This window comes from Dipodomys spectabilis, unplaced genomic scaffold (assembly GCF_019054845.1).
Source record: "Dipodomys spectabilis isolate Male_0828 unplaced genomic scaffold, ASM1905484v1 ptg000054l, whole genome shotgun sequence".
Taxonomy (NCBI): Eukaryota; Metazoa; Chordata; class Mammalia; order Rodentia; family Heteromyidae; genus Dipodomys; species Dipodomys spectabilis.
In genome coordinates, this window is record NW_024870731.1 from 600892 (window position 1) to 617205 (window position 16314).

The 16314-nt window shown below is 42.2% G+C and overlaps 1 protein-coding gene across 1 annotated transcript in view; it reads right to left on the reverse strand.

The window, feature by feature from the left end:
- Positions 1-13667, reverse strand: part of Chd8 (chromodomain helicase DNA binding protein 8) — a 71970-nt gene extending 58303 nt beyond the window's left edge. Inside the window, exon 1 of the mRNA XM_042679668.1 lies at positions 13590-13667. The gene's annotated coding sequence lies outside the window, so the exon portion shown is untranslated. The remainder of the gene's footprint in view (positions 1-13589) is intronic.
- Positions 13668-16314: the final 2647 nt, after the last annotated feature.

Sequence of the window (16314 nt, forward strand, 5' to 3'; positions counted from 1 at the left end):
CTCAGCCTCCCCAGTAACTAGGATCACAGGCCTAAGCCACCAGCACCCAGCTGCTGCAAAATTTTATTCATGTATTTGCTTGTTCTTGAGAAAAGAAGTCTTAGAATAGCACTTGCCTAGCAAGCACTGAGGCCCTGAGTTGAAACCCTATTACTTCAACAACAACAACAAAATAACCACCAACAAAATACTGGTCTTTCTCCCTCTTATTTCACTCTGCTATCAAATTAATATCCTAATACAAAATTTGTCCAAACCAACTTCTTGCTTAAAGACTTTCTAAGCCGTGTGCCGGTGGCTCATGCCTGTAATCCTAGCTACTCAAGAGGCTGAGATCTAAGGATCACAGTTCAAAGCCAGCCTGGGCAGGAAAGTCCATGAAACTCTTATCTCCAATAAACCAGAAAACTGGAAGTGGCGCTGTAGCTCAAGTGGTAGAGCGCTAGCCTTGAGCTGAAGAGCTGAGAACAGCGCTCAGGCCCAGAGTTCAAGCCCCACGACCAACAACAACAAAAAAACAACTTTCTAAAGCATCTGCTATTAAAGAAATAAATCTTAGCCAGGTGTGGTGGCTCATGCCTGTAATCCTAGCTACTCAGGAGGATGGAAGTTCAAAGGCAGCCCAGGTAAGAAAGTCTGTGAAACTCTTATCTCCAATAAAACACTTAGCCAGAAGTGGTGTTATAGCTCAAGTGGTAGAGTGCTAGCCTTGAGCTGAAGAGCTGAGGGACAGTGCCCAGGCCCAGAGTTTAAGCCCCAAGACTGACCAAAAAAAAAAAAGGAAAAGAAAGAAATCTTAAGCCTGGTGCCAGTGGCTCAAAGCCTATAATTTCTACTCAGGAGGCTCAGATCTGAGAATTGGGGTTGAAAGCCAGGCAGAGCAGGACAGTCTATGAGACTGGTCTCCAATTAACCATCAAAAAGCCAGAAATAGAGTTGTAGCTCAAATAGTACAGTACCAGCCTTGACCAAAAAAGCTCACAGTCAGTGCCCAGGCCCTGAGTTCAAGCCCATGCAAGACATGAACAAGTAAATAAATAATCTTAAAACTATATGTTGCCTTTTCAGTCTATTTCTTACTGTTATTTTATAACACATTTATATGCTAGCAAAAACAAAGAAAAGATACTATTGCAATTATTTCCCCATCTAGGTCTAGTTAATATTGTTGCATTCAAGTTATACACTGTTCTTAACTCCTTTGTCCTGTCTATATACTATTTATCTTCTGAGATCTACATTAAATGCTTCTTCATTATGTCACCATTTATTGTGCACACACTTTACCAAGTAATCTTCTAATATTGGAAGGCGAAGATAACATTCTCATAATCCCTCCCTCAAATTATTAGTAGACATGGCAGATTATGTATATTTATATGAAATGAAGAGTAGTGATAAATGTTGGTGCTAATACAAGGTGATAGTGAAATTAACAGGGTGCTATTACAAAAACAGAAGAAAAAAAGGAAATTAATTTAGGAGTTACCAAAGACATAGTTTGGTCATGCCTGCAATCCTAACTACTCAGGAGGCTAACAGTTCAAAGCCAGCCCAGGCAGGAAAGTCCGTGAGACTCTTATCTCCAATAAACCACTAGAAAACCGGAAGTGGTGCTGTGGCTCAAGAGGTAGAGTGTTCGCCTTGAGCTGAAGAGCACAGAGACAGAGCCCAAGCCCAGAGTTCAAGCCCCACAGCCGACAAAAAAATAAAGTAAATAAATATATACATAGTGTGGAGTTTGTGTTTGTTGGTTGTTTGTAGTTGGTTTTTGGTTGAATTTGGCCTAGGCAGTGTCCCTGAGCTCTTTTGCTCAAGGCGCTAGCCTCTACTACTTTGAGTCTCAGCTCCACTTCTGCTTTTGGGTGATTAATTGGAGATAAGAGTCTCATGGGCCTTCCAGAGTGCTGATGGCTCAAGCCTGTAATCCTAGCTATTCAGGAGACTGAGATCTGAGAATTGTATGGAAAAATATACATCCCCACAAGGCTAAGGGAGAACTTCAGATTTTTCCCAGAGCAAGAAATATGGGATTTTATGTAAAACTGTCTAAGTTTAAAATATAGACAATTTAAAATTTAAATACTACATAGGCTAAGTAAAACAGAGTTGGAGACCCAACTGTTTATGGTTTTTGGTAGCGAGAGAAAAAATAAGGAGGAAACCAGGAGTATAGTAGAATTTAAGGATCAGAATAATCTATTTTTATTATTTTTAATTTTTATTGTTTTTATTATTTTAATTGTCTTTTGTTTTTTGTTGTAAGGCTTGAAACCTGGGTGCTGTCCCTGAGCTCTTTTGCTCAAGGCTGGCGCTCTACCATAATTTTAAGTCATTGCCACTTCCAGTTTTCTGGTGGTTAATTGGAGTTAAGAGTCTCATGGACTTTCCTGCACAGGCTGTCTTTGAACTGATCCTCAGGTCTCAGCCTCCTGAGAAGCTAGGATTACAAGCGTGAGCCACTGGCACTTAGTAGGCTATCAATTTGAACAGGTTAGAGAATGAAGGGAAGAGAGTTGTGCAATGTCACAGAATTAGAGAGTAAAGATCTTCAGGGTACAGAGTCGTCAGTTTTATCAAACAAGGCTAAAATGTTCACTAATATAAGAACTTTTCAATGTCCATCAAATTTAGTATCTAAAAGTTTTTGGATACCTGCTCTCCATTGTTAAATAGAAAGTGACTTGAACAAGTAGCCTCCTGAGACAAGCGTGTGAGCCACTGGTACTCAACAAATGTTGGATAGATGTTGGGGTGGGAAAATTACTTTGCCAATGTCTATACCTATATCCTAGCTTGCGATCTGATGATCACAGTTCAAAGCCAGCCCAGGCAAGAAAGCTGAAAATGGAGCTATGGCTCAAGTGGTAGAGCAAGAAAGCCAAAGGAGAGCACCTAAGCCCTGAGTTCAAGCTCTAGTACCAGGGAAATAACAAACAAACAAACAAATGGAAAAAAAAAAAAAACTTGTCTTCTAAAAATCCTTCAAATCTATCATCTACTTTTGCTTCTACTGCTTCTTCACTTCCCTGGATAATAATTCAGGGAACTACCATCTAACTGGTTTCTCCATTTAATTCTTCACGCTTTCTTTTCTTTTTTGGGGGGGGAAGAGGTAGTACTGAGGAATTGAACCTAGGACTTTATAACTACATAATCTACCACAGACCTACATCCCATCCCCCATCCCCCTTTTTTTTTGGGGGGGGGGTCGGTCATGGGGCTTGAACTCTGGGCCTGGGTGCTGTCCCTCAGCTCTTCAGTTCATGCCTAGTGCTCTACCACTGAGCCACAGAGCCATTTCTGGCTTTCTGGTGGTTAGTTGGAGATAAGTCTCCTGGACTTTCCTGCCTGGCTTTGAACTGCAATCCTCAGATCTCAGCCTCCTAAGCAGCTTGGATTACAGGCAGGAGCCACCGGCACCCAGCTGGAGTAAAATCTTTTTTTTTTTTTGATCAGTCGTGGGGCTTTAACTCTAGGCCTGGGTATTGTCCCTCAGCTCTTCAGCTCAAGGTGAGCACTGTACGACAGTGCCACTTCCAGCCTTTTCTGCTTATGTGGTGCTGAGGAATTGAACCCAGGGCCTCATGCATGCAAGACAAGCACTCTACCACTGAGCCACCTTCCCAGCCCCCTGGAGTGACAATCTTAACGACCCAACATACCACTTTCTAAGTTACATGCTACTAATTTAATTTCTCTTTTAATATTCAATACTTCTTTTTTGTGGTAAAGACTATATAACTAATGGTTTGATGGGCCTACCTCCCTCAATTGAACGCAAGTTCCTCAAGGGCAAGGACTGTTTATAACTTGTTCAGGTGGTAATGGGCATTAAATGTACTTTTGCTGAAGGAATTCACTGAACTGAACTTGCAAGCAAAGGTGTGTGGGAGTGAAACTGCTGAGGGTAGGGGGAGGTTCCTCAGCGACACTCAGACTGCAATGTCAGCAAATGGGCAGTGACACACTTTCCCAATAGAAATAGTCAGAGGATCATAAAATCATAAGCATCGCCACTTTTTAGAACCTGGAGCACACATAGCTTTACACACAGTAACACACATAAAAGAATATTTTCTACAATGTAATAATCATTATTGAAATTAATAAAATTAATTTATCCCTTTAGCAAATGGATACCATACCCTTATGACTCACAAATTAGAGCATGGATTCATTTTTTTTTTTTGGGGGGGGGGGGGGTCCGGTCGTAGGGCCTGAAATCTGGGCCTGGGCGCTGTCCCTCAGCTCTTCAGCTCAAGGCTAGCGCTCTATCACTTGAGCCACAACGCCACTTTCAGCTTTTTTTTTTCTGCTTACGTGGTGCTAAGGAATAGAACCCAGGGCCTCAAGCATGCAAGGCAAGAGCCACCTTCCCAGCCCATGGATTCATTTTTAAAAGGCAACCTCACTGCAGATATTTATCCCCCAGTTTAAAGCTAAAGTTTTTGTAAACACTGAAGACAGAAAATAAGAGCCTAATCTTAAAGAACCACTGCCCTTAAAAGTTCAAGTTAGAGTAAATATGAACAAATTCCTTTTCACTGGCACATTATCACTAAAGTGAAAATGATATGCTGGTTAGATGAAGAACATCTAACTCAACCTTTTTGGGCATGCAACGTAAGTAAAACATGTACAATTTACAGTAGAGTCCAGTTCCTCTATTTTGCACTCTCCACACCCCTGAATGCCATTTTAACTCAGACTATTTTACATACCTACATATACTGATTTTTTTTTTTTTGGGTCCGGTCGTGGGGCCTGAACTCTGGGCCTGGGCGCTGTCCCTCAGCTCTTCAGCTCATGGCTAGCGCTCTACCACTTGAACCACAGCACCACTTCCGGTTTTTTTCTTTTTTGCTTATGTGGTGCTGAGGAATCGAACCCAGGGCCTCAGGCATGCAAGGCAAGCGCTCTACCACTGAGCCAACTTCCCAGCCCTACATATACTGATTTAATCCAACTATTTTCTTTTTTTTTTTTTTGGGGGGGGGGGGGGTCAGTCGTGGGGCCTGAACTCTGGGCCTGGGTGCTGTCCCTCAGCTCTTCAGCTCAAGGCTAGCGCTCTACCACTTGAGCCACAACACCACTTCCGGCTTTTTTCTTTTTGCTTATGTGGTGCTGAGGAATTGAACCCAGGGCCTCAGGCATGCAAGGCAAGTGCTCTACCACTGAGCCACCTTCCCAGCCCCTACAACTATTTTCTTTAATACATTTTTTTCCCTGTAACCTCCCCCCTCCCCCGCCCCCTCCCCCCAGTCCTGGAGCTTGAACTCAAAACCTGAGAGCACTGTCCTTGAGCTTTTTCATTCAAGGCTAGCACTCTACCACTTGAGCCACAACTCAACTTCTAGGTTGTGTTTCATTCTGTTTGTTTGTTTTGGGGGTAGGGGGTATGCTAAGAGTCTCAGGGAGCCAGGTGCTGGTGGCTCAGGCTGTAATCCTAGCTACATCAGAGGCTGAGATCTGAGTATCACAGTTCAAAGCAAGCCCAGGCAGGAAAAGTCCATGAGACTCTTAAGACTCTACAATTAACCATCAGAAAACTGGAAGTGGCTCTGTCGCTCAAAGTGGTAGCACATTAGCCTTGAGTAAGGGTTCAGGCCCCAAGCTCAAGCCACACAACTGACAAAAGTCTCAGGGACTTTCCTGCCTTGTCTGGTTTCGAACCAAGATTCTCAGCTCTCAGCTAAGATTACAGACATAAGCTTCAATTTTTATTTATTATTTTTGTAGTAATACTGGGGTTTTAAGCTCAAGCTTGTTCAGCTTGTTCACTACTATTAAACCATATCTCCAGCTCTGCTTTTGCTGGTTAGTTACTACCACTGTAATAAGAGAGAAACAGAGACACAGAAAAAGACATGTCTGATACCAGTAGCTTACACCTGTAATCCTAGCTACTCAGGAGGCTTCGACATGGAAGATCTTGGTTTCAAGCCAGCATAGGCAGAAAGTTAAAAAAAAAAAAAAAAAAAGAACAAAACCATAAAACCTATCTTCAATTGCCCATTAAAAAACAAGGCTAGAGGCATGTCTCAAGTGGTAGAACACTAGCTAAGCAATCATGAGGCCTTAAATTCAAACCTCAGTACCAAGCACACACATCAAAAAATAAAGTATGTGGGGTGGGGGTAGAAGAACATTATAAAATATGGTTATCAGACTTCTATTTCTCAGCACAAAATTTAACCCCAGTGATGTAAGATTGATGATAATTTAGTGAAATAAATTGACTTGCACTGGCTTAATGCAGTAATAAATATATATAGATATATATGTATGTATGTATGTACATATACACACCACACACACACACACACACACATATGCCTTACCAAGTGATTTCCCCTTTGTAGAGCTTTCTCACATAATCTTCAAAATAAGTTAAAACCACATGCTGGTGGCTCATGCTTGTAATCTTAGCTACTTGGGAGGCTGAGATCAGGTAGATCCCAGCTGCAGCCAAGCCCAGACAGAAAAGTTCATGATATTCCATCAAAGGAAGATCAGTGCATTAGCACATACCTCTCATCACAACTACAATGGGATATGAAAAATAGCAGGATTGTTGTTCACATGCACATACCCAAGCTAGAAGCAAGACTAACTAACTCAAAAAATAACCAGTATAAAAAAGGCTAGAGGTATTGTTTGGCAGTGAAGCACTTGCTAAGCAAGCAATGATACTATGAGTTCAAACTCTAGTACCCCCACCCCGAAAAAAAAAAAACAACTATGTAAAATAAAATTAACTATTATTCTTTTTCCTTTTAACAGAGGTACAAAAACAAACACAAAAAGAAAGTTACATGCTCATACTTCTACAACTGTTAACAATACAGCTTTAACAAGGTACTACATACCTGCCTACCCTATCTACTAGTGTGGTCAAAGACCATCTCTTACCAATGAATTTTTTAATAGAAAGAGACTGGATAACAAAAAGGACTTTGAAGTCAGAAAGACCAGAGTCCTCCTTATAGTACAGTTACTTACATCTTTCTCTTCTGTAAAATGAAGCTAACATCTAAAACATTTCAGAGTAATTCTAAAGATTAAAAAAAAATATGTAACGCTTGACACACAGTAGGCAAATAAAAAGGAATTTATTATTCTCTATTCATTATTTTAAAATAGTATCACCAAAAGCTCATTGGAAAGCAAAACTATCCTTTAAAGACTTACCAGATCTGCTAAGTGGAATATTGGGAGATGGGTGTGTGTGTGCGCGCGCGCGCGTGCATGCGTGTGTGTGTGTGTGTGTGTGTGTGTGTGTGTGTGTGTGTGCTTCACAATTAGACTAGCAGGGCTGCTAGGCAGGATAAAAAGAATCCTAGTAATAACATGCTGAGAAAGCAGTACATGCCTTTCACCTCCTAGCCATCCAATAGACTTGAACCAACAATAATGTCTAGGGCAATATCCCAGGTAACTGAACTAATTATGTTCATGTCTGTAGGACTGTGACAGTGTCTACTTCACTAGTACTCCATTTACCTCAAAATCTGACTGTGACAGTGTCTATTTCACTAGCACTCCATTCACCTCAAATCTGACTATGTTAACTTAAAATTCTGCAACTCAAGAGGCCGTGTGGTTGCAGCCTTTGACTCCAGTAACTTTCAGGAGAGCAGTGAAAGGAAGTGATATTTGTGTGTGTGTGTGTGTGTGTGTGTGTGTGTGTGACATGTATATGATCTCATTTATTAAAAAAAAGTCTCCACTGGGGACATGTAAAACATGCAAGAGTGTGGTATTGTATAAACTTCATATGCAAATGAAGCAACACAGACTGGTGTGTCCCACTCTCTAGAAAAGGGTTTTACAAATGTCAAACATCCTTCTTTTAAATTGAAATTAAGAATTAATTCAATTACTGGACTGAGGGAGTAGCTCAGCAGCGACAGGGATGAGAGAATTTAGTTACCATATAATCTTTCTTTTTTTTTTGTCGGTCATGGGGCTTGAACTCTGGGCCTGGGCGCTGTCCCTCAGCTCTTCAGCTCAAGGCGAGCGCTCTACCACTTGAGCTACAGCGCCACTTCCGGTTTTCTGGTCGTTTATTGGAGATAGGAGTCTCACAGTCTCTCCTGCCCGGGCTGGCTTTGAACCGCGATCCTCAGATCTCAGCCTCCTGAGTAGCTACGATTACAGGCGTGAGCCACCAGCGCCCGGCACCATATAATCTTTCTCAGAAAGTTATTGACATATTCTTAGAAGCTGCATACTTGCTCGTGTATAATCCTAGCAATTCAGGAGGCTGAGGTCTGAGGATGGTGGTTTGAAGCCATACCAGACAGAAAAGTCTATGAGACTCTTATCTCCAATTAACCACCAAAAAGGCAGAAGTGGAGCTATGGCTCAAGTAGTAGAACATTAGGCTTGAGGAAAAAAAAAAGGGGGGGGGGGGGGGAGCCTGGGCAGGTGGCTCAGTGGTAGAGTGCTTGCCTTGCAAGCATGAGGCCCTGGGTTCAATTCCTCAGCACCACATAAGCAGGAAGAGCCGGAAGTGGCGCTGTGGCTCAAGTGGTAGAGGGCTAACCTTGAGCTGAAGAGCTGAAGGACAGCGCCCAGGTCCAGAGTTCAGGCCCCATGACGTGCAAAAAAGGAAGGAAGGAAGGGAGGGAGGGAGGGAAACTATTACCTTGCAAATTCTGTAGCATGCCACTCAAGTATCTTGCGTGCGTGCGTGCGTGTGTGCTGTCTGTCAGTCTATCTGCCTGCCTGCCTGGTTATTTCTCTGTATCAGTATCATGGCTTGAACTTAGGGCCTCCAGCTCATGATCAGCTTGCTTGCAGTACTCTACCACTTGAGCCATGCCTCATATACCCCTGCCCCTTTTTATTTTTGAGACAAAAACTAGGTAGCTTAGGCCGACCTTGAAATTGGACTACCCCTGCATCAGCCACTTAAGTGCTGGGATTACAGGCTTATGCTACTATGTCTTACCCTTTTAAAAATGAAATAAGGTCTGAAAATAAATAAAATAAAGCCCTATACAAGGTATTTCTCTGGAAATATTCAGAGTAAACAAAATCAAGGATGTTTCTTTCAACAACATTGTGAATCTTTTATTAGTAATTATGCATAGCAGTAACTGTTCTGAGAGCTCCATAGACTACTGAGGACATAAACTGATAGTTTGAATTTGACCAAGCTAGCAGTTTGTCTAGGTCCCCTCTATGTTTCTGCGATGCTCAGAACATGTTTCTGGATGCTGAAGACTTTAAAACAAGAATGTATGACAGGCTAATTCTTACCTAGGCCTACTGAATCTTGTTTTATTTTTAAAAATCTCTTGCTGCAACCTGAAGGCAAGATAAATATTATTTTTAAGTTGATCATATTGTTTCATGTGACATTAAATAACCCAAGAACCTAAGTGAAGGACAAAAATAAACATGTAACAAAAAGACAAAAAAAAGTTATCTGAAAAATAGCTTAATGAATAACCTCATTAATATATTTTGTAGCTTAGATTAAAAACATTCAGTAACTACAAAGAGATGGATTTATTTCATAATACAAATACAATGAAAAATTGAAAAGTAGTATTAAATAGTTATAAAACACAAAAGGAAATACACTAACTTCCAAAGCATACACATAAAACTAAGGGTTTGAGAATGGAAAGGGTCATCTAGGACAATGTTTAGGATGTAGTAAATGGTTAAACAAACTTTTAGGCAATATAAACTGTTCATACAACAGCTTCCTTACATAAAAATATAACTATCATTTGAGTACTGGATTCCTAAGGAACCTTTAAAAATTGGAGTCTCTCTACATTCCTTTAAAAGTCTCAGCTAAACAGAAAGACAAAAAGTCACAATGTCAGAATTAAAACACAAAGTGAACAAAATCATAACAAGATGATGATCAACCTTGTGAAGCGAAATAAAAAAATTGAGAGGGTTATAAAAAAGGCAAACTGAGACAGGAAACATTAACAGTCTATCAATGAATCAAATGCTAAGACTAAATAGTTAATACTAGATAGTCACAGTAATGTCCTTGCATTACTGTGACCATAAAGATATAAAAAGATCAGAGATTTGCTCAAACACAAGTTCAGAAGTACAGTGAGTTCGAGTTCTCAGGATGAGGCTAGAGGATCCAGAAAAATGAATGTTTTCATGAATGAATGAATGAAATTCTTCCAGGTATTAGGATCAATAGAATATTAGGGTTGATTCTTCCAGAACTGAGGACATTTGAAGGTTATAGTTCTTCCCCAGATGAAATTAAATCTTATTCAGTAAGGAAGCATAATTTTGGCACCCACAAATTACTCTCAAATGGTAGTACTGCTAAAAAAAAAAATTCTTGGGCTGGGAAGGGGGCTCAGTGGTAGAGCGCTTGCCTTGCATGCATGAGGCCCTGGGTTCAATTCCTCAGCACCACATAAGCAAAAAGAAAAAAGCCAGAAGTGGCGCTGTGGCTCAGGTGGGTAGAGTGTTAGCCTTGAGCTGAAGAGCTGAGGAACAGCGCCCAGGCCCAGAGTTCAGGCCCCATGACCGGACCCCCAAAAAAAAATCTTAACCAGGTGCTGGTAGCTCACACCTGTAATCCTAGTTACTCAGGAGGCTGCTGTGATCTGAGGAACGCAGCTCAGCGGCTCAAAGACAACCTGAGCAGGAAAGTCCATGAGACTCTTATTTCCAGTTAACCACCAGAAAACCAGGAGTGGAGCTGTGGCTCAAAGTGGTAGAGGACTAAAGGGAACAGCTTACACTAAGCAAAAGGAAGAAAATATACATATCACCCTACATGGAAGAAATATTTGTATTGTCAAAGCTCATAGAATTCACAAACACTGGGGCTGGGAAGGTGGCTCAGTGGTAGAGTGCTTGCCTCTCATGCATGAGACCCTGGGTTCAATTCCTCAGCACCACATAAGCAGAAAAAGTCGGAAGTGGCTCTGTGGCTCAAGTGGCAGAGCGCCAGCATTGAGCTGAAGTGCTGAGGGACAGTGCCCAGGCCCAGAGTTCAGGCCCTGACAACCAACAAAAAAAAGAATTCACAAACATTAAACATCATGATAATGACAACTGCCTTATGAAGGCTAAAATGTGTTTGTGATTTTAAGTATCACTATCCCACAATACTGTGAAATGTGTGAAATTTATGTAATCACTTAATCTCAATTAAAAAAAAAAAAAACATTTTAAAAAAAGTTCAGGGAGAGGCCAGGCACCAGTGGCTCATGCCTGTAATCCTAGCTACTCAGGAGGCTGAGATCTGAGGATCTTGGTTTCAATTCATCCAAGTGAGTGTGAGACCATGAGTTCAAAGCCTAGTATCACAAAAAAGTAACAATAATAACAATAAAGATTACTTTTTCAAGGGAGATATATCTAATGGTTTCTTTAAGGAATGCCTTTCACCAAGACTACTGGCTCATGCCTGTAATTCTAAGTACACAAGGAAGCTGAGATCTGAGAATCATGGTTCAAAGCCAGCCTGGGCAGGAAAATCAGTGAGACTCCTATCGCCAATTAACCAGGAAGCAGAAAGTGGAGCTGTGGCTCTAAGTGGTAGAGTGCTAGCCTTGAGCAAAAGAGCTCAGAGACAGTGCCAAGACCCTGAGTTCAAGCCCCACAACCAACGACAACAACAAAAAAAAAAAGAAAAGAAAAGAAAGAAAAAATACCCTCACTATCCTCCAATTCCTATCAGAAACTCAAATCCTTCATGTAAAATGTCATTTTGTTTTTCTTGCTACAACCAAAAGTCTTCAGGAATTAGATACCACAAGCTAAGACATCTCAACTTATAAGAAAGGTGTCCCAGGAAATCCAACATGTTTCCTAATGATACATAAGCTCGACAGAACACTGTGTTATCCATATCTACAAGGATTTTGTCAACTGGAGAACTGACAAAATCAAAATGCCAGATGTACAGAATGGATCAAATGTAGCAGAGCCATGATTTATGCAATTACTTGTACATTCCTTCATCAAGTCCATATCTTCACCAGCATTGGTGGCTCACACCTGCAATCACAGCTACTCAGGAGGCTGAGATTTTAGGAACTCTACTTGAAACTACAACTCATCTCCAATTAACCAGTAAAAAGCTGGAAGTGAAGGTAGCATGCCAGCCTTAAGTGAAAAAGTTAAAGGATAGTGCTCAGGACCCCAGTTTAAGCCCCAGTACTGACAACAGCAAAAATCCCTGTTTTGTGCCTTATTTCTTTGTTATTTCAATTTAATCATTCTCCCGCCCATCACATTTTGGGGGATAAGACTTCGAACCCAGGTCTTTGGGGCTAAGCACATGCACTGTTACACCCCCAGAACCTTCACATATGTATTTAGCCAATGTCTTTCATCTTGCCTTGCAGATCACTAACATGCCACTCATAGAAACAGAATGTTTCCTAAGGGAAAATGTTTTTTCTTATAACATTTTTTTTAAGGTTTGGAATAACCTAAATATAACTGAAATATGAACTTTCCCACATCCGGCCTTATGAAGTTTACCACACTTGTTCTAGAACCTAGTGGAAGAGATCCTGTAATTAACTGAAAACATTATCCAAATCACAGTATCATTAGTATCTAGTGTATCCTTCAGAAGCTAGGATCTTACCTGAGATATTAATACTCAAGATATCCAATCCTTACTGTACTGACAAACTCAGAATGAATGATCTGTGAATGCTGTTATCACGATAGGATCTTAGCAAACACTGACAACGCAGTTCTCTTGTCTTGTGTCTAAGACATTCTCCACTGTCTAGACTTTAAAGGAAAATGACCTACAATTTTAAATCTCTGATCTGGCTCACTCATTTGAAAAGATCGGTCCCTACTAACTTCTTCTGTGAGGATTTAATCACTTGAGGATTGACCCTTTAAAAAGTGCTGCTGCGTTCGGGACACTAGAGACAAGTAAATGAGTCGCATGAACTACGAGGCAGGGGGAGGGGGTCCTCTACCAGGGAAGGCTTTACATAATGCAAGAGAATACCAGCGAGCATGCAGACCTGTCAAAGAAGATGCAAGGCTGGAGATTTCTCCTCTCTTCCCCCAGTCTCTAAACACTGCCCGACTACCGACTCCGGATTCCCACGAGACCCACAGAACTTATATTTAAGAGTGAATAACAATCGGCACACGCTCGCCTACCCACCTTTATTAAAATGCAAAGAAAAGGAGTTAAAAAGGAAAGAGAAAAACCCTGACCTCCCACTTTGGAGTCCAAAGTATGGGGTAAGCAAACGGAGCCAGAGTTTTTTTCCTCTGAAGGGGGGAAAGAGAACAAGGAGCTGCATTAACCTACGCCACGCCCAGTAGTGCAATGACAAGCGCTACAAGCTCCACCGCGGCCCAGCCATCTCTCGCGGCCCGGCGGTCCCGGACCCCGCGCCGGCAGCCGTCCTCGTCCCCGGCCATTCACAAAGAATGGTTCAGTCTGGAGCATCACCCAGCACCTGATCCCTCAGAGCTTGGGACGGACAGGGGGCGCGGGAAGTGGGGGAACAGGAGCTGCTGAAGCCGTTTTCACAACCCGAGATTTTGGAAAGATTCCTGGACCAGGACGGAGGAGCAGCGGTGAGCGGGAAGCCTACCTTGACCGGTCCTGCTGTTTCCTTCCCAATCTGCGTTTCAACTCACCGTCTTGGAGAACAAGGCGCCTTCCGGCAGAGCATGGCCAGCCCTCGCCTCGATCTAGCTTGCTAGTAGTCCAAGCTCCCCGCCCCGCCCCTTTTTCCTCCCACCCACCAATGGAAAGACCGGATCAGGGCCTCTCCCAGCGTGGTAGTGTGAGCGCCATCCAGGAAGTCTCTTGAGAGAGGTCCTGAAAGGCTGTGTTGGGGTCCTTAGGTAGCCACGGATGTGCCCGATTGAAAATGAAATCTGGCGGCAGCTCCGAATTGAAGGCTTAGCTCCCAGACGGACCTGTCTCTCATATTTTTTGACCCCTGCCGTTGGGGGCGCTCTAAACTAAAGGAACACTTAGTTACCTGTTCCTGGGAAGCCATCTTGGATCCGCCTGGTGCGTTGTGGGGGGAGGGGGGAGGAAAAAGGAGCGGTCAGAGCCTGAGGCCTTTCTCGGCGTTCTGTCTGGCTGTTTAGGTCCAGTCAGAATGTCCCTCTGTGCGAGTGAGGAACTCTGGAATAATGATGAACCAGGTAAGAGGTATCCACCATCTCCCCCCCCTCAATGGTAGCTCTTACCAAATCAAAGAGGCAAAAATCACTTCTCTGATCTACTTGAGTATACCCACTTCCTAGGGGAATCCTTTATAAGTATCTCCCTCATCAGGATACTGGTACATCACCAACACAGGTTATATATCTGTCCTAGATGCTACTTGCTATTTGCCTAACTTGGAGATTTTCCAGTCTTCTCATTTTAGCTAAAGAGTACTTGAAGCTGTTGTAAATTAACAGTATTCAAGGGAATACACACACACACACACACACACACACACACACACACACAGAATATCTATGTATTTGTCTATGTCTGTGAGATGGTTTTGAGGCTTTAACTCAGGGCCAGGGCACTATCCCTGAGCTTTTTTGCTCAAGGCTGAGCTCTACCACTTGAGCCAGAATTCACTTCCAGTTAGTTAGAGATGAGTCTCATGGACTCTGTTTTTAAATTTATGAACAGTCTGTCCAAACTGCTCATTAATACAGGTAGTATGTGTAAGTCTAGAAGACTTAGAGAAAGTGTATGTAAACAGGGGGCCATTAGGGGGCAGCTCAAGTCATTTTCTAATTTACAGAATGTGTGTGTGTGTGTGTGTGTGTGTGTGAGAGAGAGAGAGAGAGAGAGAGAAAGAGAGTGTGTGTGTGAGACAGTGGTCTGGGCACTGCCTTTGAGCTTTTGTGCTCAAGGCTAGCACTCTACCACTTGATCCACAGCTCCACTTCTTTTTGCTGGTTAATTGGAAATAGTCTCATGGACTTTCCTGCCCAGGCTGGCTTCGAACAGTGATCCTCAGATCTCAGCATCTTGACTAGCTAGGATTATAGGCTGTGAGCCACTAGAGCACCACTAATTCACATCTTTTTTTTTTTTTTTTTGGTTGGTTGTAGGTCTTGAACTCTGGGCCTTCACGCTCACTGTCCCTCAGCTCTTCAGCTCAAGGCTAACAGTGCCACTTCAGCTTTTTCTGTTTATGTGGTGCTGAGGACTCAAACACAGGGCCTCATGCATGTTAGGCAAGCACTCTACCACTGAGCTACCTTCCCAGCCCCTTACATCATTTTTAATAGATGATATTGCATTCAATTTTTTTTTTGTATTTCCTAATCTAAAGCTCTCTTGCTACTGGCCTGCTGCAAAACAAAAGAACCAAAAAAAAAGGCACTTTATGATTCCAGGAACTAGGAGGCCAGGCAAGGAGATCTGGAGTTCCAATCCAGTCTGAGTCATACAGCAAAACCCTGTTTTGTTTTTGTTTTGGCGGCACAGAAGTTTGAACTCAGAGCCTCATGATTGCTAAGCTGGAACTCACTTGAGCCATATCTCTAGCCCAGCTTTTCACTGGTTATTCTGGAAATATAGGCTCAAAGATTTTTCTGCCCAAGTTGGCTTTGCACTGTGATCCTTTGGATCCCAGCTACCTGAGTAGCTAGTATTACAAGTATAAACTAGTGGCACCAGCTTAAGGTCTCATTTTAAAAAATGGAAAACTCACTTGTTGAGGGCATAATTCCAGATCATAAAAAGAATTCCCTAAACAGTAATACAATTGCATGGTCACACATAATAGGAACTCAGACACTTTTAATGTCATGTAAATCAAAATTATATCAGCAGTGATAAGATTTGATTAAATACATTTTCCTGTGGCAAATTCTGCTGTCCAAAGTCTCTCCTAACTACTGCTACCATTATGCTAAATTTGAGGTATTAGGATTTACCAGAATAATGTGTTCATCTGTAAATAAATGTTGAATGTACAGATGTATTTTTTTTCTGGACCTAGGTAGGGCTTGAACTCAGGGCCTGGGCACTGTCCCTGAGCCTTTTTGTGCTCAAAGTTGGTGCTTTGCCACTTGAGCCACAGTGCCACTTCTGGCTTTTTCTGAGTAGTTTATTGGAAATAAGGTCTCAAGAATTTTCTTTCCAGGGCTGGCCTCAGATTTTAGCCTCCTAAGTAGCTGGGATTACAGGTGTGAGCCACTGGTGCCCAGTGGCTTAATTATTTAACAGTTTTTTGAATGAAAGCCTGTCACCTTCTAAGTATTGTCTGGTATAGAAAATAGGTTCTAAATGCAATCATGCTATTCAGTATACATTAGGTGGGAAATGAACTTGTGGGCAGGGATGGGAGG